Source organism: Anoplolepis gracilipes, chromosome 1 (genome assembly GCF_047496725.1).
Source record: "Anoplolepis gracilipes chromosome 1, ASM4749672v1, whole genome shotgun sequence".
NCBI classification, from domain to species: Eukaryota; Metazoa; Arthropoda; class Insecta; order Hymenoptera; family Formicidae; genus Anoplolepis; species Anoplolepis gracilipes.
The window spans coordinates 8,485,126-8,503,900 of NC_132970.1; the positions used below are offsets into that span (position 1 = coordinate 8,485,126).

The 18,775-nt window shown below is 33.1% G+C and overlaps 1 protein-coding gene across 3 annotated transcripts in view; it reads left to right on the top strand.

The window, feature by feature from the left end:
• The first annotated feature begins 2,008 nt into the window (after window positions 1-2,008).
• Sona (sol narae metalloprotease) overlaps window positions 2,009-18,775 on the top strand; it is a 60,362-nt gene continuing 43,595 nt past the window's right edge. For 2 of the 3 annotated variants that reach the window (XM_072887297.1, XM_072887312.1), the window contains exons 1-2: window positions 2,009-2,467; window positions 3,757-4,041. The gene's annotated coding sequence lies outside the window, so the exon portion shown is untranslated. The remainder of the gene's footprint in view (window positions 2,468-3,756; window positions 4,042-18,775) is intronic. The other variant, XM_072887303.1, reaches the window with a different exon arrangement.

Here is an 18,775-nt window from a genome sequence, read left to right on the forward strand (position 1 = left end):
GAGAGAGAGAGAGAGAGAGAGAGAGAGAGAGAGAGAGAGAAAGGGAGAGGGAGAGGCAGAGAAGGACACAGGTAGAATTGTGCCTTGCGAGAACGGAAAACCGGAAAACGATCACCGGGACTCAAAGCCATTACCACTCCTTGGTAATTCTTTTTTTTTCCTTTTATCTTTTATCCATTTCTTCCCCCTCCCTGCTCCCCGCTCACTCAACACCCTCGCCATTGTATTCGATTCGTAGAGAGTCATATCCACGAGATTCTATACCTCGACGACCACTACGCGGACTTCGCCGCGCAACCGGTCACGCGAAGTTTAGACACACTTCCGGCTACGCGAAACCTGCAATTCTGCGATCCCACAATCCGTTTCCTTTCTCGCAGAAGGAAGACGGACGTTATCACGCGATCAATATTGGTTTTAAATTAGCACTGATGTGCGAGATCAATTTTTAAGGTGGTTTTTGATCACAAAATGATAAAGAGATACAGGCAAAAAAATTAATTCGTTTTATATTATATTTACATGATTATATTTTTATTTACATTGTTTATATTATATATTTCAAAATAAAAGTAAACATTCATCGACTCTGCTCAACGAATCACTTTTTGACGTAAAAATTTTCGTATAGATAAAATTGAAAATTAAACTCTACAAGGACTGTCTTGGTATATGGTTATCGCGGAAACGCTTTCTCAATAAAACTGCTCACCGTCATCCGTATATATTTCTGTGACACGAAATCGAAAGGAAATCTTTCAATTCGAAGTTATTAGCCACTTCTTGTTGCGCAACGTTGTAAATTGCCGTCCAACCGTGGATACAATTCGTGGATAAGTAATTTGCTTTGTAGATGAAAAACTATTGATAATTAAAGTTTTCGCGATGCTCTTCATTTCTGATCTCCCCTTCTCCTAAATTCTTATACATATAGTTCTTATACATATATTTTCCGATGTAATTAAAGTAGATTACTATATAATTCAATACCTTGGAATGAGAGTAATCGTACATTACATGAGAATAAAGAAATTAATGTTTTATTATGTACGTGCAAAATTTTTTTCCGAGATCAATACAGTGAATACATTTATCAGTATATTGATTATTTTCATTTCGAGGTAATATAGGCTTAAAAGATTAATTTTCTAAAGAATGATATGTTTCTTGACAATATTAATATTTATATATATAAAATTATTATATTATTTATTTATATATAATTATGTGCTTTTTGATTATATACGTAAAATTAAAATTTTTTATAATTCTACAGGTATTTCTAAGATGTATTTATGTCAGCAATTATATAATCTACCATATATATAGTTACAATAAAAAAGAATACCTATCTTATGAAAGTATCAAACGTTTTAAGTTTATCGATGGAACTTTATCGATTATTGCGCAATAGTTCACGTATCGTCTCCAACTGCGCATCTTTCGATCATCATCGATGAATTCAAAGGAAGAGCTATTTTATATTAAAACGTCGAGAAGTGCAAGTATCTATAATTCAATCTACTAAAGGTTACATAATTTTTTCTTTTAACGCCACTCTCTTTTTTTATTTATAAAAATGACACTAATTATATGTATACATATGCATATAATTATTGTAATTGTTATAAATAAGATAAAGAGAGTGACGCATTTAAAAAAGAAAAACTGTTTTTAAAAAAGTTATTATACATACATCTAGTGATATAATATGCATTTACATATTGCAAACACTTTTTTAAGCTAAAAATTAGACGCATTTTACTCTAGTTTCATAAAAAAGGAAGATGACATTTCTTTGTGCGCTCCTTTCATGTCAGCCGGTGACGACGCGTCTCTCTTTCTCTCTCTCTTTCGGCCTTCTGCCGCGCGCGCACGACCGTATAACGATCACGATCGGGGGTCCTTCCCCACGTCTTCCGTCGCGTCGAGTCGGGACTCGGGACCGCGTTCGGGGTCCCCAGTCCCCACCTCCTTCCGCGACTCTTGGCCACCCACCGACCGCCGACGTCGACGGCCACCGTCGTCCGCAGTTACACCGAGTCCGCTCGCGCATTCGCATTAAATTTCGAATCGGCGCGGCGCACGTGCACTCCAACCACGCGTCGTCCATCCTCCCTCTCCCTCTCTCTCTCCCCCCTCCCTTGGCCCTTTCCCCACCGATCTTCCCCGCCGGTGACGCGCGCGCCAACGCCAGTCTCTCGCGAGGGATTTTCAAACCGGTGCTGCGCGCGTGATCGAGTGCGAGTGCGAGCGCACGTGTCCGTCTCTCGCGTCGTCCTTCGGCGATTATCGATTGTCGCTCTTCGGTAAGGGTGTCATCGGGCGAGAGAAGATATGCCCGTTGTCGGTCGCGTCGCGTACGACGAGTCGCTCGCATCGAAGGAAGACGAGAACGACGTGTGATTGGTGATACGTTAACGTACTGGGTTATGGATCGAGAGGGATTATAATCGGCGCGATTACGGTGAGTTTGAATTGTCGATGTGACGAGTACTTATCAGAGGAACGAACCTTAAAGGGTTGTTCGATTCGAATCGCGTTTTCCTCACTCGCGACAAAAATCATCGCGTCTGCGATTGCGCGAGTGCGCGCGATCTAAAGCACGTTTTCTCGTATCTATATATCTGTGACATCGATAATCGGATTCACTGAAAAGTTTCATCTTTAATTAGAGAGAGAGAGAGAGAGAGAGAGAGAGAGAGAGAGAGAGAGAGAGAGAGAGAGAGAGAGAGTTTTTCTCATTTCCTGGAAAATCGTGTGTCCCAAGTGAAAACAGAAAGGAGATAACGAAGGAAAAAATCTTGGGACGCTTCCATAACAATTATATCTATAACATTATCGAAGGAGATAAAGATACTCGTACAATTTTGTACATGTCGCTTTCTGAAATTCAAGAGTAAAATATATATAATACTAAATAAATTTACGCGCGTTTGAGGAGGAAACATTTACTTTTCTCAACGCGAGATGAATTTGACTTGCACATAACTTGTAAGATTATATTTTTCACGCGCTAAATCAACTTTTCGTTATAAAAATTTCATTTTTAAAGTTATTGGAGATATTTCGAGAGACATTTAAATAATCAATGTAGAAAAAAATAATATCAAGCAATATACAATAAAACAGCTGATATAAAAATGTAAAAATTTATCTGACCGAGAATGAGAAAGATCGGTCTCGCGAGAGATTTTGCGATTGAACTTTCAATCTTCTTCCGGTAATTAATGCGAGACGATGGTGCACGACGGGAACACAAACGACGCATTTCTCCTCTCTGCATTTTGACGTAAAATTCGCCGCGACTTTTATTTCTGGCCGAACGTCCGCGGTTTTGCGTAACTGGGAAGACGAGTTTTTTTAAACGATCGTTCGTCTTTATTTTTTTTTCTTTTCCCTCGCTTAATCGAGTTTTGTGTCTCTCCATTCCCGCGTCGTCTGATCGGAGACATGGATAAAAAGCTCGAATTTTCCTTGACTCTTTGCATTCTGGCATCGGGATATCTTCAATGAACATAAAACATCCGCGCGTTTAATCTCCATCAATTTTTGTATTTCGCGTACTTTTATTTCTTCTTATTTTCATCATATTTACGCCTGTATTTTTTATTAAGAAACGTCATTCGTGTGAGATTATCACCAACTAGGCCGATTTTCTGAGAATGCAAAGAATCGAGTTTGGCGAAATTCGACGATCGTGAATTTTAATCGCATCGTACGCGAGGGGATAAAACCATCTCTCTCTCCTGGCAGTGTGTTGGTGTGCAGTGATCATACGGAAATTGATGCGTACGGAATCACACGCGGAAGCGAGAAAAGAGCTGCCGGAAGAAGAATCACGCAAAACGTTGATCACACGCATCTGTGTGCGTGCGCCATACGTGTGGAGAGGAGAGCAGCCTTACATTAGACGACTCTCCCTTCGTCATCGGGTTGAGGATGTTGAAGACCTCGTCGGTCGCGGCGATGGAAACATGAGGACCGTGACAGATCGCGCATCCGATCGACGAAGCTTTGCTCCTACCGACTATAAATGACGTAAGTACTCTTCTCAGTCGCATATAATTAATACAAAATTTATCATCTCCGAAATTTGAATACGGGACGTACAATCGTAGAGCTTACTTCCAAATCGTTTTATAATTAGAAAAATGTATTTTGAAAAATCGAGGTTATGCGTACATAACATAATATGTAAGTGTACATTCTTTTTACTTCAAGTATATTATATTATATTTAACGATTTCGAAATAAGTTCTTTTTGATTAACGATGGATATAATTATAATTGAAACAAAATGCAAAATACCAGCAGTTTATTTTTTATTGCATTAATTATATGAGTTGTTTATGTAAAGCATCATTTTTAAATCTTACAAAAAGTTGTTTGATACAACTGGCCAAAATATATTGCATCTAATTACAACTATAAATAGTATTTTTATACGAAAAAAATTAACTTCAATAATATCAGATTTATGCAAAAAATCTTAATGTCTTACAGAATTTTAATTAGAATTTAATAGCAGATTTTTATGTTTTTCCACGACTTCTATTTATTCTAAATCTGATTATATTTATTTAATTGTCAGTTGTCGAGTAAACCAAATTAACGTCACAGTTATTATAAATCTCTATATATGTTATAAATTTTATATTTATATTAGAGAATATTTTTTTTTAACAGTATTGGACGTTTTAGCATTAAACCTGCTAAACATGTAACGATTTCTACACATAATATCCGAATAAGTCAATTTACTATACTCCATAGACCACACAGAGTGCGTTTATCTAGCACAACTCTTACATAATATCACGAGCGAATAGTTGGAATAAATACGTGATTAAAAGTATCACATGAAATTACGAGCCTAAAGGAGCTAACAGATAACATTCTTAGCAACATTGCAAAACTATTGATGAGGAATGCAACGAAGAATGTCACTTATCGCCTCCGCAGTCTTGCATTTTACGTAAAAATAATATGGAAAGACGTGTGCGACTTTATATGATTATTTTTAGTGTAATTGCTAAAAAATGTCTGCAAAAATCCTGACTCTCTTCTCAATTTACATATGTACGTCGTTGAATTCTTATTAATCGAATATTATTAACCAAATTGCCTTTGATTTCTACTGATGTATGTCATGAAGAATTGAAAGCTGCTACCTGTACGTGCTTGATCGCGAAGCACGTGGCGGTCGCACGGAGCACAGTTGTTTGCCAAACAATCGTGTGCTTCGAGCGATTCAGGTCTCGCGTTACAAGAAAGAGAGCACCTACCTCTTCCGTTGTCAGACTCGTTTGTGCACGCGTAGCGTCGAAAGCGAGATTTAATCACTCTCGTTTCTTCTCACCACTCTCTGTCAGCCGAGGCGTCTTCTACATCTAACGAAGAACGTGTTGCGTGTCGTACTTTTTCGAAGGAAGCGGAATCTCTTTCTTTTTCGTTGTCCCGTTGTCCTCGCAACCCAGATTAATTTCGCGTTTGTTCTTTTAAGAGGATCCTAAAGCTCTTTTATATTACCGACCATAATTTAACTTAACGTGACAATATATTTGCTTAATGTAAAAGTTACAATTTATATACATAAGATAAAATAGGTTCCCACTTTAAGAAATGCATGAAGGAATGTTTGTGAACTTTTAGAAATAACGTCTGACGTGACTTTGTGTTTCGATCTCGCACAAACACAGAGCAATTTGTTACAGATTTTAAAAATCTTTTACTAATTGTAAGTTTCTAAAGTCATTTTCAAAAGTTTATTAATATTCTGTTATGTTATTCCAAAGGTGGGCACTATATCTCTTGCACGGACATATTATAGAACTTTTTATAGTAAATAAATATTGTTACGACGTAACTGTAATTTTTAGGTTTTCATCATTTTCATATGAAATTATTAGCGTGTTGTTTTTATAAGTACTTTAATTGTGGAGAAGGATTTATCAATTCTCGTAACCAAAAAAAAGATTTTCAAAATCTGAACCGTCCTGTATTATCAATATTTTTATTATACAAAAATGTTTTTATTGGTTGTACAGAATGATAAATTCTTTTTTACGATAAAAGTACACCGAAACCTTTTCGGAACCTATGCAATCTTATATTAATAAAGAAAACAGTTAAGAAATTACAGTTTTCTTATCGGCTTCTGAAGCCAGCTCGTAAACAATAATTGCTTGATACGAATGTTTTGCAGTTTGTGATAGGTTCCAGATATAAATTGCATGAAGGAATATTAGTGAACTTTTAAATATCAACTTAGCCTAAATAAAAAAAATATTTAGTTGAAAAAAATGTTGTATAGCAAAATGTTTTTTATTAGGGTTCTAAATTCATTTCTAAAAGTTGACAAATATTCCTTCATGCAATTCTTACAAGCTATTTTATTTGTATGTGTATAAATTGCAACTTTTATATTAAGCAATTATATTGTTGCATGATATGTTAGATTTTGTCGGTAATATAGAACAGGATCCCCTTAATGATTTCGCATAATTACACTTTCACCAATTTTTGATATCTCTGATTATTTACGAATCTGCGAATGTCCCTTGCACATAGTAGCTGCTAATTGTATAGTTATATGAGCAACGTAAGAACAAATACGTAAGAGAGCGCGGATATAGGAAGAGAAATGCAGTACGTTTAAGACGAGTGGAGAATAAAACTTTCGTTTTCAATATTTACAATCTCCTCGTATGCACGAACCGAAACCGGTGCAGATCGATGTTGTATAACATAGATATGTATTTATACGGCTCCTACGCTCATTGCTCCCATTGACTAGAGAATTGTTAATCATACAATCAAAGTATCTACTTCCGAAGTGGAAATACTGGAAAAATAAAAATATTCGTGATATATTATTTGAAAGGAAAAAAAATTATCCGGGAATTTAAATAACCATGAAGAAAATAAAGAAAACTGCGATTTTAGCAGCGATTTGAGCTGCGTACAATAATTATACTTTTCAAACAGTGCTGATTTTTTGTCATCTTGTCTTATTTATGACCGTCTGGCCGTACAATATTACCTAAACTTGCGTTACAAGTTTTACATTACAGTATTAGCTAGTCAATCGCGGCTCCATTAAAGTCTTAAAACTCGATAAAATCAACGATAAAACAAGATAATTTTTATTATAAGATACTTGTTACATAATCGTATTTTGTATCTGCGACACGTTGATAATGTTTTTTAATAGACGTGATATTATACAAAAACTAATTAAATTACAAATTTCTTGAAATAAATAAAAAAACTACAGACATAAAGAGAAAAAAGGGGAAGAAGAAAAGACAATAAAATTTTAATTAGCATGCATGTTTCTCATATTTATATACTATAGTCCATACTAAAGTCCATTTCTTCTACACATATTCTCAGATATAATGATTAAAAAATAAATTATGTACTCGGACGTAAGTGTTTTAATTTAATTTACTCAAAATGATCATACCAAGTTAATTCACTTTTGCATAAGACTACGCAATTATAGGTTGATATATGCGATGCTATATCGCCGAGGCTTGCTTTCTGTTTCTTTGCTCTAACGGCTGATTTAATTTACTGCCGCTTTCACGTACGGGCAAAGCTGTTACTAATTGCGCGGAAATATTCAACGTGCTGAGTTTCCTTCCGCTCTCGGCAATCCATTTCCTAGTATCGCGTCTCGCGGGCTTCTGAAATCAGAATTTTGATACATTATTATTAATTTAAAAATATATTATGCTGTTTCTACGATGGGGGAAAGAGAAGAAGGGAGAGAGAGGCACTTTCACACCAGGGAGAAAAGCAACGTTTCGATAAGTATTCGCGGTGAATAGTTCACATACGAAGTAGGACACGCAAGTATTGCGTCGGACTTTATTAATTCTTTGAGAAATTTTATATACCGTGTGTGTCCTCTCTCTCTCTCTCTCTCTCTCTCTCTCTCTCTCTCTCTCTCTCTCTCTCTCTCTCTCTCTTTCTCTCTCTTTGTCTTGTTATAAATCGATTATTTTTTACGCGTTAATGTAGTAAAAAGGAGAAATTTAAATTTTTAATTATCGTACAGATATATTTAAGTTTGAGGTATATATTATTTCTCTCAATAAAAAGTTTCTTAATAAAATACATGTTTCAATGAAAGTGTCTTATAAATACATATTTATCGTATATATTCGATAATAATGCGATTAATTAAAATTGTTCACATATCGAAAATAATATAATATAATATTAATAATAATATATAGGGGGATAAAGGGGATTTATAAAATTCCCAAATATAGAGATTTTATAAATATTATGTCTTGGTAAATACACCAAGTAAAATATGTATCCTGTGCACTTATCAGTTTCACAGAAAAATTATTTTCTGAGAAATCAACGCACAATAACTATCCGCGTCTGGCTCTTAGTCGCTCTAATTTTAAAGTTTTTGTAATATAATAATAATATAAATAATATAATAAATAATATAAATAAATATAAATAATATAAATAATATAAATAATATAAATAATATAAATAATATAATGCTGGGCGCAAAAGGATTAACGCAATAACTTTTTCGAGAGAACGAATTGGAATTACAAAACATTGCGGTGGAATATTATCCTTAATCCATCTTATCGAACAATCGCGGTTCATCGTCTATCACTCGATATCTCTCGAGACGGCGTGTCAATGATGGGAAAACTGCGCAAGCGATCCTGCCTGATAATATTATAATAAAAGACACGTGTATGAACGTTACGTCCGGGTTGGCAGTTATCTCCGAGACTGCTTGCAATTCCCTGACAAGTACGTCGCTGTCGAGCACGTAAAGGACATCACCGACAATCATTGTTGAGTAATAAGTCCACTCTGCGGGAAAAGGTTACGTTCGTGCGGTCGTCTAGAATTTTATACTTTTGATTAAGGCATGAATAATCCAGGTATTTTTTTTTTATGTTTGCCTTTGTTATATTTTCCGCGAAAAGCGTTTCACGTGCAGCTCGTATATAAAAAAATGAAAGTATATTTTTCATTGCTCTAAACAAGATCATTGCATCATATTGTGATAAAATTTACACAGACATCAACTTATAACGTTTTACATTGCCTACTAAATAAAAAATCTGTTTTTTTTTTCTGAAAACATAATTATAAATTTTTTTCACATTTTTTTTTGTCGTAACAGTTATGTAAAAAATATATATGTTTTGTAGGATTTAATATAAACAAGGAAGTATTACATACTTATCATAAATAGTGAGTTGAATTGATATTAGCAATATACTCTTTGATTAGATATTATTTACTGATTGAAGGAAATTAATTTGTAAACCAATGATTATATACGAAAAATCTACGTGTTTTCTGAGTGACAACCGTATCATTAACCATAGTGTATTAATGCATTTATTATTAGATATGCATAAAGGATGAATAAAATGTACGCCTCAAATCCGTGATATGATCGTAAACAAATTAAATCATAAATTGCAATTCTAAATATTCTAATATAATGCATGAAACCTTGAAAACCAATTGTCATGCAATATAAGCAATATTGGTATTATATATGAGAACTGCATTTATGATGCAAAAGACTAAGAGATATTACACGTTCCATATGATATATCGCAAATTGAAATCGCCATTTTAACTACGATTGCGTCACTGTTCCTCATTACACAATCTTGCTCCATTGCACCCGCATCTTTGAAAGGGGTTGAATATTGCAGAGTTCGCAATCTCGTAACTGCTTCTTCGCCGGCAGGTTAATAGCTTGATCTATCAAATACCAATCCATCAAATTTCTAGAAAACGTAAATTTTTTTTTTAAATTCTTATTTAAATATTTTTTGACACTCATGGTTGGAAAAACATCCTTAGATGAAAGGAAAGAATGTGAGGACAATGGATGATGGTGTAACGATTATAAATGAGAGAATCTATGACTCAGATAGATTTTGTCATTGTCGCGAATATTCTGGCCGCTTAGAATTTTCGTGCGAGAATCTGCAATTCTGAAAGACTCGAGACTCGAGACTGCTGGTAATGTCTTGGTGTAACGGGGCGATGTAGGTGACGGTTAAAAACGCCATTGCCGGCAAGTAGAAAATTACGACTCGTCGTATACGAGCTTGGCGCGACCAGCTGGATCAGCTGTGCGCTCCGCTCGGTGCTGATCGTACGCTCGATGATTGCAAAAGTGAATCGGCGATTTCTTGAACGTCGAAAGTCCTTTCCCGCGAGACTGAATCGCGGCTCTCGCCATACTTGATCGACGTCGTTCCGTAAAAGAGAAAGAGAGAGATAGAGAATGGTGCCAGCACGACGGACGAGGTATTTCAAGAGTCACGGGCATTGACCCGTATCTGACAACTAATTCCATAGCGCATTAGCATATCACAAATAATGATTAAGCTCGATTAATCAATTTATACACGCGTCGTCACATATTTAATTAAATAAATAAGAAAATACAGGAAAAGAATGAAATTTAACATTGCTTTCGATAAATTCTAATTCAAAATTTATTTACATAAGTATAAATTTTAATTAATAAATATATATATTTTTTAATATTTCATATATTTTACGTTGATTTGTTTTCCTTTGTCTTAAAAAATTTAATTTTTAAGTAAGTCTTTTTACCTGAACCTTATCATCGTATTATTTAGGTATGTTTATTAGAATAGATCTAATATAAAAATCTATTAATATAGTTAAAATTAAAATAAAAAAAATAAAGAAAAAAAAAACAAAAATATACATTCTAATGTGTAAAAATGGTCCCTCGCGTGATTAGCAAAATATTGGTAAATATCAGTATCAATTTATATGAGTATTTCTCTTTCTCTCTCTTTTTCTCTCGCTGGTACAACTCGTTAGAAAAAAAAAAGAATTTACTTTCAATCGCCGTAGCATTGAGCCACGGCGCTCACGTGGAACACCACGTGAACGTAGGTGGCGAGAACGGCCGTTCTAAAGAGCAGTGCCTCACCTGCAATTAGGGATTTACGGCCGCGAATGTCTACGGCCCGTAACGGGATCCTTGGGATGTGATGAGTACCGTGAGACTCTCCTCCGATGTATTTTCGCGACTTCGATCAAACGAATGTGTTTTTCTCTTACGCAATCATCCTGATCGGTCCGAATGCACAAAGATGTTTACTCGCGAAACGACGCAACGTATTTTTTTTTTTTTTTTTCAATCGTATGCAAATCGTGTCTGCACCGACGCATCATGTATTTTTTATAAATACTTTCCAATAAAGTGTATAATTTTTTCAAATTTAATTAAAAATAATCAACATGATTAAGTGTCACGATGTGTCACTTTACTTTCTGGATCTTACATGTTTGTTTTACGGAACATCCATCAATTTTCTCGACAGCTCTTACTCCAATTATTTATTCCCTATTAATTCTTTGATTTTTTATTTTTTTCTTTACGCTTTACATATAAATAATAAACAGGATACTCTTTCAGCAAAGTATACAACGATGTACATGAGAAAACGGCAGCTATGTTGACAGATCAATTATCGGCCCGTGTAATCCTGCTTGGTGGTGTCCGCGGGTCAAGGATGACGACGATGTCGCCGGCAACATCGTCGCCGTCGTCATCGTCGTCGTCATCGTCATCGTCGTACATGTTGCTCTCTGTGTCTCTCAACGTAGCGCCGATATGGTGAAAGCTGATATTTTGTAACACGCTCATGCTATTCCGTTCCGTTCCGTTCCATTCCATTCCATTCCATTCCATGGTATTGCCCGTTGCAACCGTTCGTTCATTCGTTCGTTCGCCCAACACTGGTTCTCTCTCTCTCTCTCTCTCTCTCTCTCTCTCTCTCTCTCTCTCTCTCTCTCTTTCTCTCTCTCTGTCTCTCTCGACGGGTATACTCTAGCTGTCTCTCTCTCTATCTCTTGTAATCAAAGAGAACCTCGTGTCGACAGCACACAATGGTAGGCGCACCTAGAATACATTTTTTTCCTCTTGCCTATGTTCTGTAAGATTCTCGTTTTGTGAACGAGATAGTTTGTCCGTGTATGAGATCACGTGTCGCTGGCGGAAGGCGTGTGACAACCGGAATGATAGCTGGATAAAAAAAAGGAAAGAAATTTTTAAGAGCCGGTAAAAGAGAAAGGAGAAAGATCACAATTTATCGTAATTTTACGCTCGCTATTATTCCTTTGTGCAATGAAAGCGAGAGAGAAAACGCGTTTGAGGTGACTTTAAAAAATCAGTTCAGAGTCAATGATTGTTAACGTTGCGTGACTCAAATATTCAAGTCTGGCAACTGTTCGATCGACTGTCACGCGCTTTAAATATTCAGTGTCGGGAAAATGTGCGTGACCTTGACACGCACCTTCCAGACTGCAATCTCTTCGGCGAGACACGCGCAGATTATATTGACAGAAGTCTCGTAAGTACGCAAAAATTGAACCAAACGTCACGATTGCTCGTAAATTAAAAGACACTTAAGAAATATTATATACGTTGCGTTGTTATTATTACTAATTTTTATTTGGAATGAATTAACGATTATTAAAGTCCTAATTGTGAAATCTGCAATCAAAATGATATTAACGTATGCACAGAATTATCGATCGTCTCGAGAAACATTCCTGAACGTATCATCTATGTAGCGGTAAATTATCTATGTAATTATCTATTGTTGTAACAAGATTGCAATAATTTCATCCTTTTTTTTTTTAAGTTTTTATTATTTTCCTTGGAAAAATTTTCTACCCGCTATTATTGCTGTAGAAATTGTGTAACCAGTGGATAGTGAATAGTACGGTTGTATTAAATAACAATGTTACATAAAGTTATTCTGTTTTTTTGAATTAACGGAAAGGTACCGAGCTCGATTCGGTTTCTGCACAACTTGCATAAACGTTGATCGCATTTTTAAATTGATAATGCAAGAAGTGTGTTCTAAATTTAAAACTCCTTGTACGGTTTGAGCAATATATATATATATATATAGAGCTGATTTGAAAAACAGTATTAAATTAAGGAGTCATGCTCAGCCAAGAAACTAAAAAAACGTGATTTTTGAGAATTTTTTTCTCTCAAAAACTGTAAAACTTAAAAAAACAAAAGTTATTATATTTGAAGAGAGTATGTTTTTACAAATTTCACATATTTTTTTTATTAAAAGTATTAATAAATAAAAAAGATATAACAATTCTTTCGGAGGTCCTTTTAAAAACTTGTTTTACGGTGGCCACTGCTGCTCGGATCTGGATTATCCAAAATAAAAAATTCGAAAAGATTTATTTAATATATTAAATTATCTAGTCCTTAAATGAACAATTTTTCGAAATATTGATTTGGGACAAAATGGCGGACGTCTAAAGTTAAACTTTCGATTTTCAATGAAAAATCGTTTTTCGTCAATTAAAAAGAACTATACATGTAAAAAAATCCTTTGTTCAAAGACTAGTTTTTTATATCTAAAATAAGCCTGTAAAGTTTGAAATAAATTAATGCAATAGTTTTTGAACTATCTTGGTCACCGATTTTAAAAATGAGGTTTTGAGAAAAACACGTTTAAAGTTTCAAAACAGGTTTACATTTAAATAAAATATTCATTTTTTAACTTACGTAGAATCATTTCAGGCCCGTATAACAAATTTTCGGAAGAAGTTGTAGTCTAAAAAAATATCAATTTGATGCTGCCGACAAAGTATTCTTCTCTGGGTGCAGTTACTGCACTATACTTGCTCCTAATGATCGAGCGAGCATACTTTGAATGTTTGTAACTCCATCAATTTTATTCGGATTAACTTGAAACTTACAGGGAATATTTTCAAATGTTATATTTACAGAAAATGTCAAAACTCAAAAATCGATTTTTTCAAAATTTCTGTCGTGAGCATGACCCCTTAAAGAAGCAAATAATATACGTGTACATTTTTTCCTTCTCTAATATGTTTTTCTATAAATTTTATTAATTTCAAATATAATATAGTATCCTTTGACTCTTTTTTTTTATAATAGATTTTATTTTTGTATTTTTTTGGTAATTGTGAAAAATGAAAAACACTTATAATTTATTGGCAGTTCTATATTGTTTAGATATTTCTTATAGAATGAGATATACATGTAACATACAAGATCAACTTATTAATCTGTATGCAAACTTTGCAACGCAGAAGTAGTTCAAGCATCACGACCCTCACATTAGAGTGAAGGTGTTAATTTGTTATCTTAATACCAAGAGGCACAAATTATAATTTGCGCGTAATACACGATTAATTCATTGCGTCTCGATATGTATAACATGTCCTCGATTGCAAGAAACTGCTAGTACGTTACACAGCGAAGATAACAATCGCGCAAAGCAATTTTCTGCATTTAAAATATGTGATCTTATTAACGAGAGAATTCAAGCAGATCACAGATATCATGAGATATCTAATCATGTTTAACCAAGCACAAAGGCCTATAGAGGTCGAGTGTGTGATGTTTTTGCACGAATAATTTTATTTCATGTATTTTATATGAATCTAACAATATCATTGTATTATATATTATAAAAAAAGAAATACAAAAAACACACATATCTATAAAAATTATAAATATAATCATGTATATAGTAGAATGTGATATAATATAAATACAGAAAACATAATTAGATAAGTAAATTAGATGAAGAGTAAATCCAAAAATTTATAACTAAAAATTTTGAATTCAAAAAGTTTCAATTATATAAAATTAATTTTAATTACAAAAAAATTTCATTTATATAAAATTTAAATGCAAAATTGAAATTAAGTTATCTTCAGAGAGTTTTATTGAAAAATTTGTTTCTTTTTATGCCGTTTCATAGAATTATTTCACTTTTATGCTTTATTCATCTCGCGATTTAAATTTACTCAGCAAGAGCATTTAGAAGATTTATTAAAGAAGATTGCAGCTCGATTGTGTAGCAACCAAAATTATAATAATAGATTGCAATTTTCGTTTTTCAGTAATAGAGACATTATCTCTCGGAACACCATTCACAATCGTACAGACAATAATTTTTAACTTCTAAAATGCTATTTATTATTGCTGAATGTGCGCGTTGTAATTTTGACCTGGATTTAAGGGTCGACAAGAATGAAATGCAAAATGAATTGCATTTCAAGAGAGACAAAGACGACGTTATTGTCCCTCATTGTCTCTCCTTATCAAACTATGCTACCAACATTGATCCGTTAGCTGTATTTTAAGTGCAGATAACAATATCCGTATTGGCAGTGCGGCATTTAGCTTATATAGAAATTATAATTCTTCGTGAAACTTTTTTTGTATATTCTTTATACAATAATGCAGGTCGCTACAGAACCGGATTTTGCATTTTGGCCCAGAAAAATAACAAATGAGATAAGGGGATTCATAATCTAATTATATTTGACTTGTGTCTAGTTATACGTTACTTGAAATTTTATTTTGATTTTTTTCTGAAAAAATTGCTCTGTAGCTACCTGCGGACGATCCTACTGATTACGAGTATCACAATTTTATTATGATTCTCTTTGTATTTTAACGTAATAATGTTTTTACGAAACCATAGTTTGCAGTTGGCCGACAATAGTCCCCACAATGTCTCCTGTCGATCCTTAAACAAGAATTTAAAATGTATATATATTGCAAACTACACACATTCTTGAAATTATTATTTTTATATATAAATTTGTCTATCATTACTGCTAGGACACTGTCATTATAGTGTGAATTGCATTTATAGATAGCAACTGCAATTTCTTTAATAGTCACTATTCTATAGAGGAGATACCTGCATCTATTCGCGAATCTAGCATCTAAATATTTATCATTATCATGACTATTTACACGAACATTCAACATCTATTCTTCATACATTTCTACGAAAAAAAATCTTATTCTATTGTATACTATAATAAAATGACAGATGGATACACAAAAGTAAATCAGATTGCAATTGGAAGTTTTACCTCGGGGAAAGTATCAGGATGGATAACATTCAAAATATACATATGTGTTTAGAGAAAGCTAGAATAATAAATATATAATCAAGAAGCTTTTTCTTCATATAAAATTTTGGCTTGTCTTTTTACAAAATTTGATCATCTTGAGGCTCAATATTGGCTCAAATTTTTAAATCATAGAAATGCGAAATCACGTGAATCTCGAAGATTTATTTTCGCGCCGCTCGTCCGCCGGATTTCGTGTCTTGCGCGTGCGACGACTTACATATCAAGCGTGGCTCTTAAATCCACCACAAAAGTCCACCGAAAAAGATAATCATCTTAGATCCTCGACACAATTTAACGACGAGGAGCTACGTCCTTCATTCCTGTTCATCGCACGTCTCGTACGTGGTTTGTGAACATGTAGGTACATAGTGTTTATAAAATATACGGTTAAATTTGCACTATATATAGAAGCAATTAAATAAAACAAAAAACACAAATTCTTATATAATAATTTTATATATTTAAAAGTATACATATATTTGATTAATGAAAAATTATTATGTAAACTATATATATATATATATATATATATATATATATATATATATATATAGTTTACATAATAATTTTTCATTAATCAAATATATGTATATATATATATATATATATATATATATATATATATAGTTTACATAATAATTTTTCATTAATCAAATATATGTATACTTTTAAATATATAAAATTATTATATAAGAATTTGTGTTTTTTGTTTTATTTAATTGCTTCTATATATAGTGCAAATTTATATATATATATATTTATTTATATATTTATAAATATATAAATATATATTTATTTATATATTTATAAATATATAAATATATATTTATATATATATTTATATATATATATATATATATATATATTATATAAAAACTTGTGTTCTTTTAATTAATCTTTAATTTAAAATTTCTAAGAAAATAAAAATATATTTGAGTTTTAAGCGATCAAATGATATATACATATAAAATATTATTATATAAGAATTTATGTTTTTTCTATCATTTAATAAAAAATTATTATATAATAATATTCTATATCTAAAAATATGTTTTATTAAAAATGTATTATATAAACTATATATACATAACTATATATACATTTTACGTTTATATGTGTGATCGAAATATTTTATTTTTTATTCTCTTAGAAAAGTGAAAGATATATTTAATGCTAATATGTATCTTTTCTCTGACCTTTTGAAAATATATACACTTATTCTTCCTAAATCCATTATTACTATCCAGTATTACACATAATTTGGATACATATCTGATTTCTATTTTCTATCATTTTGTTTTCAATATGTTATAGAAATCTAATTGCTTGTGTTATGAATAATCTGTATAGCATATTACATACAGGAATGCATATTTGTTTCAGCATACTGGTTTGAATTTGAGTATGAGTTTACGGTGATTGAATACAGATTAAGGTTGAGAATCACTGCACTGATTGAAAAGAGATTTTAGTGTTTGCTTAGTCTGAAGATAAAAAAAAACTATGGTTGTTGCTATTAATCTTCGCACAGGAAATTGACGGAAAAATATTTTACGATGGTTGGCACTGGTTTTTTTTCTACAACGCGTGTCGATCAATGAATGACGACGTGACTCGCCAAAGTACACAAGTTTGGCCGTAAAGGAATTAAAATTTATTTATGCAAATGTGTGTGCGACTTGTTTTCCACTGGGATTTATAGACGTGTAGTAGCATAAAGTAGCATGTAAGGAAATACGAAAAATTGAAACGTGAATTAAATGTGAATGTTAAAGGGACTATTAGGGATGGCTATTTTCTTTCGTTCGTTCGTATATGCAGTTGCATTTGCAGTTTCCTAAATTTATATAAAATGGTGGAATTAACTTATCCGCTATTGTAGCTTATGTAAAAATTTAGATGGTGAGAGAGAGAGAGAGAAGGAAAGAGACGTTCAATCTTTGTTACATCGTGTAAGTGTATAAGCGCAACAAATGTTTTTCTTAAATTAAAATTGTTTAGCCAAAGAATCGTGGGACGTTTATCGTGGCTTCTTCAATCTTCAACTAATAATGGTTATTAATTTTCATACGCATTGAATTTCCTGTTCGAATGTTGAAAGAGTCAGTTTGCTGTGTGTTGTTAACAATCGCAATCGTACAGCAATATGTCATCGGCAATACTCAATGTCGTCATTGTCATTACGCTACGTACGTGGAGTGTTTCACACCGCCATCCTAATTATAATCTGTTAACTGAGAAGATTAAATAGTCGCGGTATTAGTACTATCCTGACGTATTTCTGTTTCATCATCGTGCAATGCAAGCAAACTGTACGATTAGCGAGTATTCGATCTTGCGCAAAGAAAAAAAAAAAGACGTGACTTTATGGCGAAATTTTAATTTCTTCCTACGAGAAGTGGAAAAAAAATCCAAGATATCGGATATTCGTCTATTAATTATAAATAGAAAAATTCGCGACTATATTTAGGTGAAAAAAAAAAACAAACCAACTCGTATTAATGCTTACATAAATGTCTTAAATCACTGTTTTGAAAAAGGTACGTATTCTGTGATATGAAAAGAACGAGAATACCGCACGCGTGAGGCCACATCGCTTTCCGACTCGAGTCACGGTCGAAGTGAAATTGGTGTTGGAAACAGCGTTGCGAAATATGCATACGTACTTAACTTACCTACTTTAACGATCGGTCTAGTTTGATATGGGTCAAGGTTGTAGCATCGGAACGATGATAGCCCCCCCCCCTGGGCTAACAATGCGGATCGATCTGCC